This window comes from Dermacentor variabilis, chromosome 1 (assembly GCF_050947875.1).
Source record: "Dermacentor variabilis isolate Ectoservices chromosome 1, ASM5094787v1, whole genome shotgun sequence".
Taxonomy (NCBI): Eukaryota; Metazoa; Arthropoda; class Arachnida; order Ixodida; family Ixodidae; genus Dermacentor; species Dermacentor variabilis.
In genome coordinates this window covers 186,674,829-186,696,904 of record NC_134568.1, presented here as the reverse complement: position 1 = coordinate 186,696,904, position 22,076 = coordinate 186,674,829, and the positions used below count along the sequence as shown (strand labels likewise).

At 46.8% G+C, this 22,076-nt stretch overlaps 1 protein-coding gene across 2 annotated transcripts in view; it reads left to right on the top strand.

Moving 5' to 3' along the window:
* LOC142589701 (uncharacterized) overlaps positions 1-22,076 on the top strand; it is a 118,305-nt gene that overhangs the window by 36,359 nt on the left and 59,870 nt on the right. Inside the window, exon 3 of one of the 2 annotated variants that reach the window (XR_012829916.1) lies at positions 6,093-6,226. The gene's annotated coding sequence lies outside the window, so the exon portion shown is untranslated. Of the gene's footprint in view, positions 1-6,092; positions 6,227-9,269; positions 9,354-22,076 lie in introns of those variants that run through there. The other variant, XM_075701252.1, reaches the window with a different exon arrangement.

The window sequence follows — 22,076 nt, the reverse complement described above, 5'->3', positions numbered from 1 at the left end:
GTCGCTAAACTACTCGCCTTAGCGGAACGTTTCATGTGGGGTGCGCTCGTGCTGTGCGTTCATGCTGGGAGCAGGAGTCGCTAAGCATACAGTGAGGCGTTGAAAGGCGTTGGGGCTCTTGGGTCCCTCTTCCGTTCAGAACGCGCAGCGCAGACGAACAAAGCAGCAAGAGGGCGTTCGACCAGCGCGCCCGGCGCTCGCGTTTACGGCGAAGCGTTCGTTGAGAGCGACGTTGCATAAGTGGGGCCGTCAAAAGTCGCGAATGGGATTCTCTGGATCGTCTTCAGACTCGGTTCGGCCGAAGAGTTTGGCGGCGTATGACTCGAGAGGGTGTAGTCGTAGGGTCCCTAGTAGTCGCGGGCCCGCCGCGATGTCCGGCTCGCTTTTACTTCCCCTCTCCTGCTCGCTCCGAGAAGCCGCTGCGAAACCTGCCGTTATGTTTCACGCTTTCCTTCTTGCCCTCGAAAGTTTCAGAAAACTTGTTGTTGTGTGACTTCATGTCACAAGTACAGTGTCTGTATCAGCTGCACAGAATTTTATATATAAAAGGTGAATTTTGTAAGGATATTTCCCGATCGAGATTCTATGAAGTTACGTCTTTTTGTGATTACTAGGAACTCGGTAGCGCGAAAAATATGGCAGATAAGTAATAACCATATCCTTAATAATCCCGTAATTAGTACTTATAGAGGAAGCACTTCGATTCGAGAATTGAGGACTCAAAGTCATATTATTAACTCAACAAAAACTTCTTAAACAAAATCGTTTTGGGTGCTACAACCTGCAGTACTTTGGCACTGCGGGCGGCGCCCAGTATATGGCAGCAGCTAAAGAAATATGAAATAGTGAACCAGTAACGTTGACCCCTTAATCCTCTCCATTGCGAGTGCAGACCAACAGTAGTGCAAGCTTTCGATGGCACGGGCTTCATCGCGGCCTTTTCTTTCTTGTTATTATTATTATTTTTTTGGTGACGCCAAGAATCGACGCGAAGCGTGCTCTATTCTGTTCCCAATCTTGCGGTGGTACCGCAGCTCGGATAATCACGTTTGTCCGTATAGCAGCAAATGGAAACAAGGCTTTATTGATCAGGATGAAGAGAACTCGTAATTGTCATAGCATTGGCGCCCGCGCAGCGGGGAGGCAGGTAGCGTTTTCTAATAGGGTGAGGAGATCAGCGTCACTGACAAACAATTTAATTTTCGTTTTCGTTCAGGGCTGCCCACAGACAAAATACTGCGTGCCATAGTACCTACGACGATTTTTGTGAAGTTGTTGTTGGGCAAGATATCAATGTCGGGCTTCAATTTTGCAAATGCAATATTGCCGCTAAAATTGGTAATTAAAACTGTATTATAAAGATATTTTTTGTTACAATTGTGACGTGAGTCATGTTTTCCACGATGCCGCATTTGTATTGGCTGCCAAGCCTTACAGTCTGACAGAAGATGTGCACATGGGCTTATCACACGTTATCAGTGCAGCACCCTGTGTCATTTGGCGCAGGAAAAACAGCGTGTATATTTGCTGCATTCGCGATCTCTGGGAAAGAAAACGAAGGAGAGGGGGACCCGGGGAACGTGCGCGGTATCCAAGGCGGCTGTACTGGTGCTGAAACCCGGAAATTGTCGATATGCTCGCCTTCCTCGACTACATCAGGGGCGGGAGGGGGGGGGGGTGACAGAAGACCTATGGGCCCCGGGTGCCAGACGACCTAGCTACGCCACTAGGTGGCGATCCAAGGTAGGTGCCATGTCAGCTTGCTGATTGGCTGAAGGAATATGTCGTGGGGAGCGTCACAGGAAGGGCTGTTTCGTAAACGTCAATTCGACGTTGCGCGACGTTGCGCTGGGCCGCCATTGCAGAGATTTTCCGCGATAATTTGTGGTGCGACGAGCCGCGCGAATTATACTAAGGAGCAGCCATATGCAATGGCGGCCGAGAAGAATGCGTATGGCCACATTTTCCCTGTCGTTTGGCGCCATGAAAATCTTTTGTTCATAACGCGTGCTCGTACGCTCTTAGACAAAGGTACAGCGATGAGCACAGTTAGGGTGAACACGCGAGCGCGTGGCCGACGACATCGTTGGCGCCGCGTCACGACAACCACTGGAAGCACTGCACATGCAGGGTACACGTTTAGCGAGGCTGTCTTTCTACCGCGCGCATCACGTCACTGGAGAGGCCCGTCCGTCGTCTGTTAGCCGAGCTTTTGCCTCGTGAGCTGATACTTTCGGCATTTCAAGTGCTCTAAGAAAACAAAACTAAAAAAAACGCACATAGCTATGTAGGGCGTGACTAATATCTTCAGAGTTGTTCCGCATGCAAATAAAGCATATAAAACACCGAGCATCTACCGCAGACGTTCAGTCTGTCGCCACATGTTATTATGGCTAGAGTTCCCGATCCTCAAAGGCGCTCTATTGTTGACCTTTCACTAAAAGGTTATTCCAAGCGATACATCGGCTCTTTAGTATATAGGCCTCTCAAGACTGTGAACCGAATAATTCAGGCATATAAGAACGAAGGTTGCATTCGGGATGCGCCATGTGCACCTCGTCCTAGGGCTACCACAGATGACGAAGATGCATGCATAATTGCAGATGTTGTCGAGAACCCCCCTCCCTTTTTTTTTTTTTTTTTTGCCTGCCGGAGCAGTTCGCGAGCAGTTGGATTTAGACGTTTCGGACACTACTGTTCGACGTCGCCTGCGTAGTCCAGGCCTTCGCAGTTACGTCGCAGCACAGAAGCCGCTACTTACAGCTGCCATCAGGGAAGCACGACGGCGGTTCGCTAAGCAGCACGTGTCGTGGACAACCGAAGAACTGGGGACGTGTCATCTTTTCGGACGAGTCCGCGTTTTCAACCCGACAAGACCAAAGAGCGCTTGTGTGGAGACAGCCAGGAACACGGTAACGTAAACTTTTCCGTTGAAGAGTGGGTTTCTTACTTTATTTAACAACGCCATGCAGGAACGATCCACAGAACGTGCAACGCGTATCTGCCAGCGGGAGAGCAAGTGTGAGCGTGTGGGGTGCGGTTTCCCAATATGGTTTAGGACCATTACACCACATACGTGGGCACTTATCGTCTCAGCAATACTGCATTATTTTGAACGATGTGCTGTTGCCATATGCGAGCAGTTTATTCCCCGACGGCAACCCTTTTCCAGCAAGACCGGTCGCCGATCCACACGGCCAGGGTTGTGAAGGACTTTCAGCAGAGCAGCACATGCCCGTACTGGAATGGCCATCGAAAGGGGCGGACCGTTATATTATTTAAAACGTATGGTGCCGCCTGAAAGCTGCCTTGGCAAGAAAGCGCCTTTATTCCGCGACTTCTGACCAGTTGTGGGCCGCAGTCAGCCACGAGTGGGAAAGCCTAAAGGCCAATCACGAATATGTGCAGGCACTTCATGACTCGCTACCGTCCAGGACAGCGGCAGTCGTTGCTATCAGTGGGGACGTGACTCGGTACTAGAAATTCTAATATTTTATTTCCCTGTAGTACGTATGTTCCACTTACACTGCGAGCTTGCAGTTTAGTTCAATAAACAGTTGAAACACAAAGTGTCTTATGCTGATTTATTCATTGACGCACCACATTTTCTACCAGATGGGCTAGCAAGTACTGAAAGTGTCAGCTCAGCAGACAAAAATGCGGCAAGCAGACGACGAACGAGCGTCTCTAGTGACGTGGTGCGCGCGGTGGAAATATTCTTTCGCAGAGCGCATACTGCGCATGTGCAATGCTTCCAGCGATTGCCGTGACGCGGCGCTAACAGTGCCGTTGGCCACGCGCTCGCGTGTTCACCCAAACTGTGCTAATCGCTGTACACCCTTCGGCGTGTATATCTGCCACACAACGATAATCGTCACTGCCTTGCTTGCGTTTCCTTTCTTGAAAACGCCGCGGCCGCTACTTTCCTGTCGGGAATGTTATGTCATGCTGATAACGCGCATGTCGTTCGTTACTGGGAAGTAACGGGCTCGCAGCGTTAAAGAAAGGAAATGCGGATAAGAGAGATGACGTTTATCGTTGTGTGGCAAGATACAACCCAAAGGGTGTAATTTTGTTTTAGAGTGTACACTCTAAAACAAATTTACATCCTTTCGGTGTAATTTTTAATTCGGTGTAACGCGCACTAAGAAAAGTTTACACCCTGGGGCCGAATAATCTTATAACGGTTCGGACGGAAACCGGTTCCCTTGGCCTCATCTGATTGGTCAAAATTTTGCATGCGTCAGAGGCCGTCAGAGACGCGTGCGTCTAATTGTCGTACAAAAATCCCTCACGTGACCTGATCCCAGGTGCCTAGGGACAGCGTCATTTAGCGATTTTTGAGAAGGCGCGATGCTGGCGCCGAGCGACGCCGTGGCGTGTTCGTTATTCGTCCTCGGCGTGATCGTTGCCTGGACCGCGCGTTGTTCAATATTACTCATGTGATTGTACGTGCGTTGCTTGTGTGTTGATTGTAGGTTCTGTGTTACTTGGCGGAAAGCTGTGAGTAGTGGCGGTGCGGAAGTGCGGCTTTGGCCTCGGTGAGCTCTGACAGTACAGAATCGGCGTTGTGTGAACCGTGCTTTCTTGAGAACCCGGCGGTGGTGAGCAGAGTGGCTTAGGGGCTCCGTTTGCGCGTTCACAGACATGTGCTCCCGTCTTGGTCTCATTAGCGGCTGTCGCGGGATTGTGGTGTGCTAGCTCCTTGCCTAGTATGAAGTTCACGACGCTAACACACATCATGTTCACGTTTTTCCGCGCTATATGTCATTTGCATGACGGCGGAGTTGAAAACGAGACATATGTCTGTGTTCTTTGCGTTTGTTGTTGTAAATAACTTTCTGTTGTGGAAGTTCTTGGAGTCTTATTATGCAAGGAGTGCGAACGTAAACATAAACACATAAGTGTGTCTGAAATGTTGAACTACCCATAATACCCTTTACGACTGATAAGTGAGCTACACGGCCTGTGTGAATCAGCTACCGTATGTTGCGACGCTCTTCCGTGTGGTAGACTGATGCATGGTGCGCGTTTATTTCTGTTCTGTTGTAAAAACCATTTGTTTATTCACTCAATACAAATGTACGGCTTCTTCGCCGCAGTACATTTTAGTTGCGCGGTGAAGCATACTAAAAGTGGGAGGGGGCCGCTATCAGCCAGCATAGTATGTCCACTTAGGCGGCCTGAGAGGCGGCGGGTGCGCAAATGAATTATGGGGTTTTACGCTCAAGCGAGCGTCGAGAGACTTGGAAAAGCTCTTCGACGATATTAAACAAATTAAATTATAGGGTTTTATGTGCCAGAACCACTTTCTGATTATGAGGCACGCCGTAGTGGGGGACTCCGGAAATTTAGACCACCTGGGGTTCTTTAACGTGCACCTAAATCTAAGTACACGGGTGTTTTCGCATTTCGCCCCCATCGAAATGCGGTCGCCGTGGCCGGGATTCGATCCCGCGACCTCGTGCTCAGCAGCCCAACACCATAGCCACTGAGCAACCACGGCGGGTGGCGTGTGCGCGAGTGTATAATTAAAGAACTCATATGTCCAGTGACAGTGGCCCCTTTTCACTTTTAGTATGCTTCACCGCGGTACACTGTTTAGGCTTCACCGCGAAATATTAGTGTCTTGCGAGAAAGATGATCGTAAAAAGCCGAATTATGCAACGTTTCTTTTGTAGCTTGCTACACCGCAATACAGGGGTGTAAATAAGCATCGTGCAGTAAAGCATACTAAGAGTGACAGGGGCACATGGGTTTACACTGTGCTCATTATGTTCAATTGTGACATAATTTGCAAGTGCATCTGTGCTCGTGGTAAGCTTCATTGACAATTCTTTGTACATTACAAATTCATATTGCAGGGAAGCTTGCTAAAGCACATTCGCCATTATGGTACGTGTTATTCACCTTCAATGCAGGAGCACAATGCGGATTCTGCCCCTGCTTTTGGCTGGACTGCACATGCTCTACATAAGTGCACTGGTACTTTACTAAACTGGAGGGCTCAAGTTGATATGAAAGCACAATTTTTATTAAGGGGACAAGATGTTACCGAGATGGTTGCAGCACAGCTTTTTTTTTTATTCCAGGCACCTTTTCTACTTGAAGCTTCCATTGCAGTGTTTCGAGCCTCTTTGAACCAGCACATAGTGTATATAAAATTGGACACTGATTGGGAACATCACCTAAGTTCATGCCTATCTATAGTAAAAAGTTGTAGCACGACCAGGCAAAATAAAAGAAGGGGGTGGGCTGCAGCAATACTAAGTGTTAAATGGTGTTGTATCCTTTCCCTTGAGTTTTCTGTTTTTGTGCTTTTTATGGATCCTCCGCAGTAACCACGCAAGTGGCGAACTTGACCTTGTTGGTTTCAAGTCTCATGGTTGTTACTAACAGAATAGTGTGATAAACGAACAAGGGCTTGGAGGAATCCGTTCACCTTGCTTGCCTCATGGTGCTGCTTCATAAGCACCGTGAGCATCCAGGCCAACTAGGAAGCGAGGTTTGTTGCAATCGCTTCTGAACTGTATTGCCACCAAACCAACAGTGCTCTCAATGACAGCTTTTGGACAGTAGAATGCTTGCACCCAGCAAAGTCGTAAGCAGGAAGCATTCAGCATGTGCAAAGTGGGCTTTTGAAGCTGGCAGCATTACCGAAGGGGCTTTGCCTATCTGCCCTCTTTATGGATACACAATGATTTCTTCTTTAAGAGGGATTGTTTCACAGGTCGTTACATGGCAACAGTGTTGGGTGTTTAGTAGCTTGTCTTTGCCCACTGTTAATAATCTGTTCCTTCTCCAGTGTCCCTGTGAAGTGCCTACTATTTGGACACAATGTGCTCTCCATGCATGCATGCATATTTAGCTTGTAAAGACGTCTATTACCCCTTGCCTCAAGCTGGTCCTTGCTGATGTCACCCAAGAAGGCATTGGGGAGTATGGCAATGTACACTTACAAAACACTCTTGATACCAGTGAAACCAAATTAATGGAGCTGCTGTTCTTTTTTTGTCCACTCCATCCTGGTTAGTTACAATGAGCAATGTCCGAACAGGAGGCATATGTAGTCGGTCGTGCATAGCCTGCGCACTAAGACTTGTTGGCATGTTATAACCTTAGCACAGTGTTTATATTTATTTATTTATTTAACAATGTCCTTACAGGCCTCGTATGAGGCATGGGGTAAGGGGGGCGTTACAATTGGATTAAAAGAGTATATAGAGCATATAACAAAACATAATAGACGTACATTCTTAATTGACAGTGGAAAATGTATACACATCTTATACAAGTATTAAAGCATTGTACAAAATAACAGGGTCCGGAATGTACATATTAGAAAAAGACAAACGATACAGTTCCTTTAATAAACAATGAAAAATAATGTTGCCACTCCAGTACAAATACTAAACAAAACTAAAAAATACAAGAATAATAAGTTAAATGAGCTCATAAACAAGAGAGCACATAACTGAAAAAAAAAGCATTGAGCACTTTATTGAAGTTAGGCGGTGGAATATAAATTGATGAGCTGGAGGAATTTATCGGGATTAGGTTTGGAGACGAAATCAGGAAGAGCGTTCCACAATCGAATGGCACGAGGAAGCGCTGACCAGTTGAATGCATGTGTGTTCCCGTATATGCGTGTGAAGCTGAGGTGATTATGTAATCTGCGACATGTGAAAGGTGCGACTTCAAGCCGTAAAGAAGATTTTCTATCCGCATGAACGTACTTGTGAAATAATGATACGAGTGCAAAATCGCGTCGAGTACTTAGTGGCTGAAGTGAAATATCAAGTTTTATTTGTGAGATGCTTGAATTGTAGGTGTAGTTACGCGAGATAAACCTGGCAGCACTATTTTGAATTGATTCTAATAAGCTGATTAGGTTGTTATGATGGGGTGACCAGATTGGGGAGGCAAATTCGAGCTGGGGGCGAACAAACGTCTGATAAGCTAGCTTACGAATGTTAGAGGGCGAATTACGTAGGTTTCGGCATCAGTACCCCAGTGATTTTGAAGCTTTAGCACATATATATGTATTCTGCGTTCATACAATGTTCAAGTGGCACACATTCCAAACCAGAAACTACGGCAATCACTCGTCAATGTTAAGGACAAATTACCAAGAGAGGAATTCCCAGGTGTTGTGTACGTTGTCCCATGCGTGAATTGCGACTACGTGTACATTGGCGAAACTGGCTACTTTGAAAGGCGTCTTAAACAGCACAATTATGACGTCAAAAAAGAAAATGTGAAATCCAGTGCTTTGGCTGAGCATGCCACTTCAAGCGGCCACGCAATCGACTGGGGGAAGGCACGTGTCCTTGCCAGGGAAAAAGGGCTATCTCGACGCCTTTATCTTGAGTCCCTCATGATTCAGACTACGCCACACTCTGAACAGGAGCGATGGCAATCTGCCGTCAGTGTATGCGCGCTGCCTGCGTCACGTGTTCAAGACTATTTAAGCGAGCTGCTCGAGCACCTTTGTTTATTTTACCTGTGAACAAGGCTCCCGTGTGGGAGCCGAAACGTCTTCTTTTCTTTTAAATCTTTATTTGGTCAGCGATGTGCCCCGGCTTTTTGTTTACCTTTTAACCATTACCACATATAGTAGTAATGTGATGGGACCAGGAAAGGCTTGGTGCGAGATTAATGCCTAAGTATTTGTAGGAAGTAGCTACAGAAATTGGCTTATTATTTACGTTATATTGGAAAGAAGAGATTGAGTGTTTGCGAGTGAAAGACATTACTTTGCAATTAGAGACAAATCAAGATTCATTAACCAAGTGTTACACCAATCGAATATGAGATGAAGGTCGTTTTGAAGAATGAGGTGGTCATCGGGGCTGGTTATAGGGCGGTAAATAATGCAGTCATCTGCGAATATTCGCACTCGGGATGTTAAGTTATTAGGAAGATTGTTAATGTATATTAAGAATAGTAGCAGCCCAAGCACGCTACCTTGTGGCACGCCGGAAGTGACATAGGAAAGGGGCGAAGACAGATTGGTAACGATAGTAAATTGTCGGCGACTAGAAAGAAAGTTGCGGAGCCAAGTTCCAATCTTAGTGCGTTTAACTTTGAAATTAGGCGGCAATGGGTTACGCGATCAAACACCTTGGAAAAGTCAAGGAATATGCTATCAATCTGTACATTGTCCATGTCTAAATGCAGGTCAGTCGTGAATTCTAAAAGCTGTGTCTCACATGACAAACCCTTCCCGAACCCGTGCTGATTAGTGAAAAAAAGTTGTTTGATTCCAGATGGTTGTATATTGTGAGAAGCTATTATATGCTCGAGTATTTTACAACAAATACACGTGAGCCAAATTGGCCGGTAGTTATCTGGTAAGTACCTGTCACCGTTTTTGAATATGGGAACTACTTTCGCAGTCTTCCAATCTGACGGGAGTGCTCCTGAAGTTAGTGACTGTTTGAGAATGTGATATAGTATTTTGCTGTATGTCATAACGGTGTTATTTAGTATTTTGGAATTAATCTCATCGACGCCACAAGAATTAGACAACTTAAGATTGTTTATAAGAGATACAATGCCATCGATAGTAATGTCGATGGGTGTATGTACTGATAGTCCAAATCGGGAACATCAGGTAGGGTGGAGTGATCTTCAGTACTAAATATAGATGAAAAATATGTGTTGATGCATGAAGGACACTCATTGTCTGGAAGGGGCACATGGTCGCTATCATGTAAAAAAAATGTGATTACTGTCGCGGTTCGAAGAGATAATTTGCCAGAACTTTCTAGGGTTGGATTTGAGAAGAGATGGAAGGTCATGCGAAAAATATTTATCTTTAGCAGCGGATAAAGCGGAGCTGCAGTTTTTAAACATTAATTGTATTTTTCCCAAGCCGATGGGGTGTCAAGTCGTTTAGCACTAGTGTATACGCGTTTCTTTTTGTTTCGAAGACGCCGAAGGAAACAGGTGAACCATGGGTTCGATTTATCATTGGATATTTTGATTAATGGGGTGTACTGGTTTACTAATGACTGTAATTTGTCTCGAATGAGTACCCGGTTTTCCTCGACCGTTCTACTGTAAAAGGAAGGGAGAAGTGCATTGTTGAAAAAAAAATCTAGGTCAGCGTTAATGGTAGTATAGTCACCCTTGTTATATGTAAAAACCTTCTGACGTGTTGATCATCAGTGCTCATCATTGAGCATCAGTTGATCATCAGTGCATGGTGGCTGCACCACCATGCAAAGGCACTATTCTTGAATTATTAACTTCTATTATATTTATGGTGACCATATATTGCAATTACATATCATCCACATTGTGTGCAATATGGTTAAATGTCAATTATGATAGCCATTCCTAATCTGAAATGCAACAAAAGAGCAAATATAGGCAACAAATTGCAATTCAGAGAGACAAAAGACAATCAGTGCACAGGATAAGTGACAGACTTCCTTTTATTGAAAAAGAAATGTCACATGTATCATGCCACCAGCAGTGGGTAGCAATCTTTCAAGCTTGGGTGACACAGGCAAAACTTAGCAAAATGCTACAATCACACTGTAAAATGGCCTTGGACACAAAAAACCGACATCATATTGTACAGAATGAAAGGGCAAGACTCCATCTAAGAACAGTCTATGGCACCACATACTTAACATGGTGCAAAAAATGTTGACATGCCCTACCCATAAAGAAAAAGCAACACAGAAAACACACCTTAAACTGCAATGTGCAGAGTCTGAAAGCAAGAAAAAACAACCCGAAAAAGGTTTCGCTAAGTCTTTCAACGATTAAAATTGTCAAACTGTCTCATCACTTCTTAATGAACCTGCACAGCTGAAAAGAAAGGAAGGAAAGCCCAATAGCAGGGCTGCAGAAAATGTCACCGAATAAATACACTTTGCTTACCAACGATACCTGTGGTTTAGTTGTGGTCTGTGTATAAACTTTTCTTGTTTAGAATGGTTCAGCGGATAGGGAAAAAATGACCACCAGAGCACCAGGTGTATGCATAGTCTACGTACAAAAAGCCACTGCTTTCCTACTTTTTTTTTCTCTCTACTACTATTCATGAGTATTTAAGTTCCTTAATAGCACTGCTAACATCCTACTGCAAAGCACAAAATTGGGCAAGTTGTGGCGTAAAGAAAATTGCAGTTTCACTCATGTGAAACAATGATGCATTAGCTGGTGAAATAAGCGCAGGAAGCTTACTTCATGCAGTGTTTGTTGAAGTGAACACTTGCCAATGCAAGTCGGTAATCTCCTTAAAAAAGTCAAATAAGTAAGAGTCGTATTTATTTGTGGGAGTTGTGCCTCCCAGTGTTGAAGTGGAAAGACTCGGCTTTTCTTCCTCTTCTTTCATATCCGGACTTGACCACTGGTCCACACCAAACAACCCTTTAGCTTCTTACTGCTGAATTCATTTTGGTTTTCTCAAATCTATATTTGGGCTACCCATTGCTAGGTCTTCTGCTTAATCAAAGAATGAATCAATGAAATGAATCAATTCTCAAAGAGCATGTGCAGTCCAGCCAAAAGCAGGGGCAAGAATCCGCATTGTGCTCCTGCATTGAAGGTGAATAACACGTACCATAATGGCGAATGTGCTTTAGTAAGCTTTCCTGCAATATGAATTTGTAATGTACAAAGAATTGTCAATGAAGCTTACCACGAGCACAGATGCACTTGCAAGTTATGTCACAATTGAAAATAATGAGCACAGTGTAAACCCATGTGCCCTTTCCACTCTTAGTATGCTTTACTGCACGATGCTTATTTACACCCCTGTATTGCGGTGTAGCAAGCTACAAAAGAAACGTTGCATAATTCGGCTTTTTACGATCATCTTTCTCGCAATACACTAATATTTCGCGGTGAAGCATACTAAAAGTGAAAAGGGGCCACTGTCACTGGACATATGAGTTCTTTAACACGCAAGCAGCGCACGCACAATCGCATGAGCAATATTGAACAATGCGCGGTCCAGGCAACGATCACGCCGAGGACGAACACGCCACGGCGTCGCTCGGAGCCAGCATCGCGCCTTCTCAAAAATCCCTAAACGACGCTGTCCCTAGGCACCTAGGATCAGGTCACGTGAGGGATTTTTGTACGACAATTAGACGCACGCGCGGCTACAACTGCGTGAGACTCGAGCGGCGTAGCAAGTTGGTTCTTTATTTTATGGCGTAGCGGCCGCGCACGCAGGAGCCTCGAAGGAACAATTCTCACTCGTCGGGGTTCGCTTCAAGATTGAATGTTTATTTTACAAAAGACATCGCATTGAAGAGAAAGGGAAGAGAAAATAAAAAGACAAAATTCAAGTTGTCTGTTGGCCAGACTGACGCCTTCGACGTCCTTATCGGGGGCGCCGGCTATTCGCACCCAGCAGGCGCTCCACCGAGAACACGGGGCACGGATCAGGTTGCGGGTCGCGGCGCCGGTCGGGACGCCAGCGCAGCGGCGCGCCCCTTGTCCGTTCGCCAGCTCCCTCTTGGTGCGTCGCCGGTCCCCCAACCACGGTTGCAAAAAACGTGCGGCGGTCGCTTGCAATTCTCAACAACCTCCCCCGCAATGAGCGTACGTCGGCTCATTCCTCCCCTATAGTTCAAGCGGGTAGAGGATTTGGACCGGTCGTCTCAGCAGCTTTCGGTCTGGAAAAGAAATCTTGCATGCTCGAACTCAGCCGTCCCTTCCAGGAAACATTTCGACAACCCGGCACAGCTTCCACATCTGTCGCGGAACCTTCTCCTCTCCGAGTAGTAATGTCCCCTTCCCTTATGCTTCTTTCTTTGCGCCAAGCGGTAACATGAGCAGAGCGAAGGTCTAATAGGTATTCCTGTGTCCATCTTCTCCAGAATGAATCCACAAGTGTCATACGGTGTTGCAAGCGTCTTGTGAGCGCAGCCTTCGTAGATTCGGTGGATACCGTTTCTCCAGTGTTAGGCAAACTTGTTATTCGACGCCCTATTATGAAATGTGATGACATTAGGGGCAGAAGCTCCCCGGCGTCCGAGTGAAGGAACGTGAGTGGGCGGGAGTTCACAATTAACCGCCTCGATCTGAGTAAGGACGGTGGTCAAGCTGTCATATATAATGTAAGTCACTTCTTCCGAGGATCTTTCGCAGTCCTGCCTTAACAGTTCGCACCATGCGTTCCCAAAAACCGCCCCACCACGGTGCTCTTTCGACGAACTTCCAGGCGATGCGGTTGTCGCTGCATCTCGCCTCCCTTTATATCGTAGAAGACCCGCCGTGGTTGCTCAGTGGCTATTGTGTTGGGCTGCTGAGCACGAGGTATAGCGGGATCGAATCCCGGCCACGGCGGCCGCATTTCAATGGGGGCAAAATGCGAAAACACCCGTGTACTTAGATTTAGGTGCACGTTAAAGAACCCCAGGTGGTCAAAATTTCCGGAGTCCTCCACTACGGCGTGCCTCCTAATCAGAAAGTGGTTCTGGCACATAAAACCCTATAATTTAATTTGTTTAATTTCGTAGAAGAGCTTTTCCAAGTCTCTCGACGCTCGCTTGAGCGTTTGAGCGTTGGCTGTATAAATTTTCCTGGGCATACCCCGCCGGGCTACGCAGCTCTTGAGTGATATAAGGAAAGATTGTTTTCAAGTCCTTGACGAGCTCCAGATGCACAGTTTGGGTGTCTGTGTATTTTCTTTTGAGATTGGTTGCCACCGTATTTAAGCAGTGAAAATTGCCTCAATAAAACCACTTGTAAGCCAACGCTGTGTACGTGCACTCGTCTCGTCCTTTTCTTTTCACTGTTAAAAAAGAAAGTCACACCAACTTGTCCATGCTTCAACAGTGCCCAGCAATAAAGGCTCAGGGGTTATTCCTGCCACGGTAACTATGTCGTGATCTGAGCACACTAGACTTCCGGGACTCGTGTTGATCACTAACAGAGAGGCTAGGGAACAACTAATTGGGGAACTAGACTATATAGTGCAGCAGGAACCTGAACAAACGACGAAGTTGCAGGAAATCCTGCACGAATTTCAGGATTTATTTCGAGATTACACAGATTGTTTCCGCGACGCAGAGCAATTTGTAAGAACTTGCGACACATGTCCGCACATGGGGAAGTCGGGTGAAAAAGCAAGAGCGCCGATGAAGCTAGTGCCGATCATCACCGAGCTGGGCCCTTTCGCCGATTCATGGTGGACACAGTAGGCCCACTTCAAGGCCCACTTCAACTGAAGTGGGCCTACTGTATACTGAGGCTGTATAGCCTCAGTATAGCGTCACATTTTGACAGCGATTTGCCCCGCTACTAAGTTCCCCGAAGCGGTCCCACTTAAAGAGCTTAGTTCAGTGGAAACATTTAAAGCGCTCCTCTCGATATTCGCACGAGTTGATTTTCCGGCAGAAGTACAGTCCGTCAAAGTGCCAAAATGCCAAATGGTGCAAGCGGAAGTGATCTATCTCGGTCACATAGGCGGGCAGCACCATCGCCATCCCTCTGAGCTAAAGGTGACCGGCATAAGAGATTAAGAGATAAGGATAAGAGATTTCCTGCAGCCTTGCACAAAAGCCGACATCCGATCTTTCTTAAGGGTCGCCGGATACTATCAGCACTACACCCCTAGGTATTCTGAAATAACCATATAGCGCGCTAACCGATGCTCTTCGAAAAACTGAGCCACAGAGTGTGCTCTGGGATGGAAAAAAAAGAGAATCCTCTTTCAACGCTCTGATGAGCGCGCTGACGAGTCAGCCCGTGCTAAGATCGCCGGACTACACGAGAGAATTTGTAGTTGAATGCGATGCGAGTGAACGAGGCATGGGCGTCGTCAGTGGCGTAGCAACAGGGGGGGCCGGGGGGCCGTGGGCCCCGGGTGCAAAGGGCCAGGGGGGGGGGGGTGTCATATACGCCCGAAGACACCCCTCTTTCCGCCGGCTTGACTGGGCGCAAATTGCAAAGAATGCTCCGGTGTCCATAGCCCGAGCTCATGCACCCGATGCGTTGCGCCTCATAATTGTCGACTTCAGCTCTATCAACACCCCACTAAATAATTGCACGAATGCGCGGGCTAAAAAATTTAATTCGCGAAATGGTCGCCAAACTACTCGCCTTAGCGGAACGTTTCATGTGGGGTGCGCTCGTGCTGTGCGTTCATGCTAGGAGCAGGAGTCGCTAAACATATAGTGAGGCGTTGTAAGGCGTTGGGGCTCTTGGGTCCCTCTTCCGTTCAGAACGCGCAGCGAAGACGAACAAAGACAGCAGCAAGAGGGCGTTCAACCAGCGCGCTCGGCGCTCGCGTTTACGGCAAAGCGTTCGTTGAGAGCGACGTTGCATAAGCGGGGCCGTCAAAAGTCGCGAATGGGATGCTCTGGATCGTCTTCAGACTCGGTTCGGCCGAAGAGTTTGGCGGCGTATGACTCGACAGGCTGTAGTCGCGGGGCCGCCGCGATGTCCGGCTCGCTTGTACTTCCCCTCTCCCGCTCGCTCCGAGAAGCCGCTGCGAAACCTGCCGTTATGTTTCACGGTTTCCTTCTTACCCTCGAAAGTTTCAGAAAACTGTTGTTGTTGTGTGACTTCATGTCACAAGTACAGTGTCTGTATCAGCTGCACAGAATTTTATTTAAAAAAAAAGGTGAATTTTGTAAGGATATTTCCCGATCGAGATTCTATGAAGTTATGTCTTTCTGTGATTACTAGGGACTCGGTAGCGCGAAATATATGGCAGATGAGTAATAACCATATCCTTAATAATCCCGTAGTCAGTACTTATAGAGGAAGCACTTCAATCTGAGAATTCAGGACTCAGTGTCGTAATATTAACTCAACAAAAACTTCTTAAACAAAATCGTTTTGTGTGCTAAAACCTACAGTACTTTGGCACTGCGGGTGGAGCAGCGAAAGAAATATGAAATAGTGGACCAGTGACGTTGATCCCTTAATCCTCTCCATTGCGAGTGCAGACCAACAGCAGTGCAAGCTTTCGCTGGCACGGGGTTCATCGCGGCCTTTTCTTTCTTTTTTTATGGTGACGCCAAGAATCGATGCGAGGTGTGCTCTGTTCTATTCCCAATCTTGCGGTGGTACCGCCGCTCGGATAATCACGTTTGTCCGTATAGCAGCAAATGGAAACAAGGCTTTATTGATCAGGATGAAGAGAACTCGTAATTGTCATAGCATTGGCACCCGCGTAGCGGGAAGGCAGGTAGCGTTTTAATAGGGTGGGGAGATCAGCGTCACTGACAAACAATTTAATTTTCGTTTTGGTTCAGGGCTGCCCACAGACAAAACACTGCGTGCCATAGTACCTACGACGATTTTGGTGAAGTTGTTGTTGGGCAAGATATGAATGTCGGGCTTCAATTTTGCAAATGCAATATTGTCGCTAAAATTGGTAATTAAAGCTTTATTATAAAGATATTTCTTGTTACTTGTGACGTGAGTCATGTTTTCCACGATGCCGCATTTGTAATGGCTGCCAAGCCTTACAGTCTTATAGAAGATGTGCACATGGGCTTATCACACGTTATCAGTGCAGCACCCTGTGTTATTTGGCGCACGAAAAACAGCGTGTATGTTTGCTGCATTCACAATCTCTGGGAAAGAAAGCGAAGGAAAGGGTGACCCGGCGAATGTGCGCAGTATCCAAGGCGGCTGTACTGGTGCTGACACCCGGAAATTGTCGACATCCTCGCCTACCTCGACTACATCAGGGGGGGGGGGGTGACAGAAGACCTATGGGCCCCGGGTGCCAGACGACCTAGCTACGCCACTGGGCGTCGTACTGTACCAAAAGGGAGGGCGCGAGGAGGCATTTACTGCTGCATCTGAACACTAAATGTGCGGCATAAATATCAAGAGCAGACAATATGTGCTGTAAACTCAGCACAACGTTTCTTTTTCCCTACACTACGTGCCTCTTACCAACGTGTCATCAAAACAATGGGGCATTGCAGCTAGAGCTTATCTTGCTGACAGTAAATGTTTGCCGAGCACGTTTTGTTTCTTTTCTTTTAATCTACCTGAAATCATCGAACGCAGAAAACATACGTATGGTATAAAACATGTCAAGCAGCACTGTACGCAACTACAAGTACGTGGGCAGCCCAGCATAAATATTGTTGTCTGAAGTAGCGGTGTCCCTGCTGTACTGGCACGCCAAACACAACGAGAAAGCTTCGCTTGATTTTAGCCTTCATTTCCATTAAATAGATGGCTATCTGTGTTTCTGTACGTTGTAAACTTAGTGACCCACAGCATTTTGTTCACCTGACCTGTACGACAACTGTGAGCATGTACTGCTTCAATTACCATTGACAATAAACAATGTAAGCTTACTCCTTTCAAGTGTTTTTTGTTGTTTTGTTTTTTGCCAGTTGAGGCCTCTCAGTCACCTGGCGACATAACAAGGACATCTGTAGTCATGTCAGAGTACTGTACACACAAATATCACCCCGAAAGTGGTAACAAAACGCCCAAAACCAGCGAGCGAGCAGTGTGCCGAGCCCCACCAGCTGCTACCGCAGTGGCCATATTGATTCCGTAAAGGCTACTCAACAATAGACCATATTCACACTATCAATCAAGTGATAGAGAAATGTGCAGAATATAACCAACCCTTATATATAGCTTTCATTGATTACGAGAAAGCGTTTGATTCAGTCGAAACCTCAGCAGTCATGGAGGCATTACGGAATCAGGGTGTAGATGAGCCATATGTAAAGATACTGGAAGATATCTATAGCGGCTCCACAGCCACCGTAGTCCTCCACAAAGAAAGCAACAAAATCCCTATAAAGAAAGGCGTCAGACAGGGAGATACGATATCTCCAATGCTATTCACAGCATGTTTACAGGAGGTATTCAGAGGCCTGGAGTGGGAAGAATTGGGGATAAGAGTTGATGGAGAATACCTTAGCAACTTGCGATTCGCTGATGATATTGCCTTGCTTAGTAACTCAGGAGACCAATTGCAATGCAGGCTCACTGACCTGGAGAGGCAAAGCAGAAGGGTGGGTCTGAAAATTAATCTGCAGAAAACTAAAGTAATGTTTAACAGGCTCGGAAGAGAACAGCAGTTTACGATAGGTAGCGAAGCACTGGAAGGGGTAAGGGAATATATCTACTTAGGGCAGGTAGTGACCACGGATCCGGATCATGAGACTGAAATAACCAGAAGAATAAGAATGGGCTGGGGTGCGTTTGGCAGGCATTCTCAAATCATGAACAGCAGGTTGCCACTATCCCTCAAAAGGAAAGTGTATAACAGCTGTGTGTTACCAGTACTCACATGTGGGGCAGAAACCTGGAGGCTTACGAAAAGGGTTCTGCTGAAATTGAGGACGACGCAACGAGCTATGGAAAGAAGAATGATGGGTGTGACGTTAAGGGATAAGAAAAGAGCAGATTGGGTGAGGCAACAAACGCGGGTAAACGACATCTTAGTTGAAATCAAGAAAAAGAAATGGGCATGGGCCGGACATGTAATGAGGAGGGAAGATAACCGATGGTCACTAAGGGTTACGGACTGGATTCCAAGGGAAGGGATGCGTAGCAGGGGGCGGCAGAAAGTTAGGTGGGCGGATGACATTAAGACGTTTGCAGGGAGAACATGGCCACGATTAGTACATGACCGGGGTAGTTGGAGAAGTATGGGAGAGGCCTTTGCCCTGCAGTGGGCGTAACTAGGCTGATGATGATGATGATGATGAGTTTAGATTTTGCCAGTGCCATCTCTTGGTCGTATACTTTAGTTCACAATGCCACTGCTACTCTTATTTCCGTTGCACTGTGGAAGGTACAGTTTCCCTTCTCTAACTTTATATAGGTGTTCTGTGCTACTATGTTATTGTATGGTTCCCTTTGGAGGAGGAGGAATAAACTTTTATTCTAGAACCAGCACTTCATGATGGCCGGGCCTAAGCCTCCCACGAAGGGACGTCGAGGGCTTGCCTCGCCGCCGCATCGCGGGCGTGCTGCGTCGCCCAGGTTTGGTCGTCGAGGGCGGAGCTCCGCAGAGCCTCATGCAACCTCGACGAGAGAGTCGTGGTGTTAGTCTGGGTGTACTGTGCTGGGCACTCCCATAGCATATGCGGAAGCGTAGCCGGGTGAATTCCACAGCACCGGCAGTTGGGGGTAGTGTAGACGTCCGGAAATATAAGGTGGAGGCGGGCGGGTGAAGGGTACGTGTTTGTTTGTAGTAGACGCAGGGTGGTAGCGTGCGCCCGGCTGAACTTTGGGTGAGGCGGGGGGAAGATTCGGCGACTGAGGTGAAATGCCTTAACGAGATCGTTATAAGTTGTCAGCCTTTCCCTGGTGTCCAACTCATCTCCAGTGACTCCGGCGCGGTTGACTAGAGAACAAATATTTTTCTTTATCTTCAAGCAACATGTACCTTTCATGTGTAATTTTGCGCACATGGTTTTGCATCAGTAGGTCTTGCGAAACGCAGATGGAAAAAAAATTACCGACGATTACGTTACTTCCTAATGCGAAATTTGAGCGCAGCAAATAAGCTGTTTCACCTTTTCGATAGATTGAGGCAAAGAAATCGAGCAACACATGTATGCGCTATCACAGAATTTTTTTTTTTATTTTTCACACGTACTCCTTTAACAAAGACTCCACTAACAGTTCTTGACAGTCATGAAGGAAGCTTTGTGGTCGGAGAAATAGACTGATATATGTTCGGCTTGGTACACCAATGCTTGATTCTCAAAGACGAGATCTATACAAGTGCCTCGCGAGGTTGTCACAGCCGTGGGACGCGTTACGAGCGAGAGGAACGGGATGTTCTCCCGCATAAGTGTTAGGAAATTGCTGTTTGTCTTTATGTCAAGCCGCCACCGATCTGGCTCTCTGATTGCCACCGCACAGGGGTTGCATTGGAGGAGGAGCGAAGAAAGGAATTAAGTTCGAGCCGGCGCTTTGACAACCGGAGACTCGCAGGAAGAGGGGGGAGGGGGGCGGCGTGTACACCCAGCGGCAAACGATGGGGGCAGAAGCGCGCGCAGCAAGCGGACAACACGATAAAGGGAGGAGGGAAGAGATAGCAGCGACTGACTGATGCCGCTGACGCCGATAGTGAGTCAACCCCAGCTGCGGAGTTGGTTTCAGGGACAACGAATAACCGGCGCGTCGGCAACTGAAGAGCACCCTATCCGCCACACAAGAACAGGGGGGGGGGGGGACCCTTTCCTCCTCTTTCTGCATGGCGGCGACGGTGTTCTATGCAGTCACGTTATCTTGACTCTCTAGCGGCGTCAGCGGCATCCAGCGGTATCAGTCGGTCGCTGCTAGCGCTGGGGGGATGAAAGGGGGGCGGAGCTGGTTACGAGGCCGACGACGACGCGAAACCCAGGAACGGACGCCAAAGAGCTGCGCTCTAAAACATACGTAAAGTTCCTGCTTGCCACTTTAAACAAAACATATCTGCCCCATCCGGTGCCCTGTACTCAGATTTACAGAAAGTATTCTTATAGAAAAAAAAAAGCTGCAGTGCAGCATTCATTCATGTTTCCATCTTCCTTGCGCGACATAATGTGGAGTATAATTGGTACGGGTTCTTTTACTGCATTCGGACCTCGGGCACCGAAAACAGTTTTAGGTAGCCGTTATATATGTCCTAAACTTTGGCCCATAAGCCGTGTGAAATTTGTTGTCCAGTCCATGCTTAACAACAATGAAAAAAAAAGCGGCGCGGTAGACAAATTAATAGCTACATAGTGGATATGGCATGGAGGGGAAGGAGAACAGTTATCTTGGCCTATGCCTCCGCCCTGTTGTCAGACTAAATGCAGTACGCAACAGCGAGTCACATCAGGGAGGAGCTTTGCGCCGATCCTCACTCTCTTGCATGCGTAATCCTACGAACGACAACTAAAATTTGGAGTCGGCTATCTCGGAGCACAGACACGCTAGAAGAATTCTTCCAACTGATACTGTGTAGAAATACAACTGCCTCTAACTTTTCAATACAAACATGCCCACTTACTGCAGTCAACAAAAGTTTATTATACAATTTTAGTTAATTGGGCTGCTGACAGCGATAATTATCATCTCACTTTGTGTCCCCCTGGCCAAATAACTTATTTGCACAGGTGGTCCTTGCGTGTCCCCCAGTGCCTAATTTTAAGAAAACCATAAAACTTAATTTTGAACACCCGGTATATGTCTATGTACCCTTAGATTTACCTAGAAGAGCGTTGGTCATCTGCATCTTTTTGCGCCACGCAGTCAACAAACCTGGTTTATTTCACTATAATATTGTTTTCTTTAATCATTGTCCCTGGTCGATATTCCACCAATAAGAAGAGCGCGTAAACTGACACGATATCAATCAAATTTTCTTTCGTAGCTTCATGTTGCAGATAGGTGGCTACTGTAGCAAAAATTACGTGTTACTTTTACAAAACTGTTAAAAATAGCAGTTCACCTGGCTAAAGCTACAATTGGTACCTGCTGACAAGATTCGCGGGCGCACCAAAGCAAGTAAAACCATACAAAATTTTACTGCACAGACTCTGCGAGAAAAACTGGGTGTCCACCAGCGTATGCGCAAAGAAGGCACGCTCGCTGGCAGAAGAACCACTTCACAACGACAGCAAAACTGAAGATGTCATGTTGTATAACCCATGCATCAAATAAAAAAGTGTGAATATAAATTTGGAGTTGAAATAAAGCCCCATTATAGGAGCGCACACGTGCAATCAGTCTCAATGCCCGCAGCAAAATTACGCTGAATATGCCGCAGGCACGTCTACACCCCAATGCAGTCTGCTCACAGCGCCGTCAGAAAATTTTTCCACACGCGGTGCCTCAGCGGGATAGCGCCGTTATTCCCACTGTACCATTGTCTAGGACACTCTAGTTCGTGGGCTCTGCACCAGTGTTGCTAGGTATGGCTGTATATAGCCAAATTGCGCTACAGAAAAAAATTTTGGCATCGACTTGGGCGAGTTGGCCATGTGGCTACATTTGGGCTACTGAAAATCTGCGACTTGGCTTTGTTTGGGCTATAAGTGGCGCCTTAACCCATGCTCGAGAGGTGGCTCTCACCTAGCAGAAAAAAATCTCAAACTATATGTTTTAGCTGGCTGAGCCGGCAGCGCAGC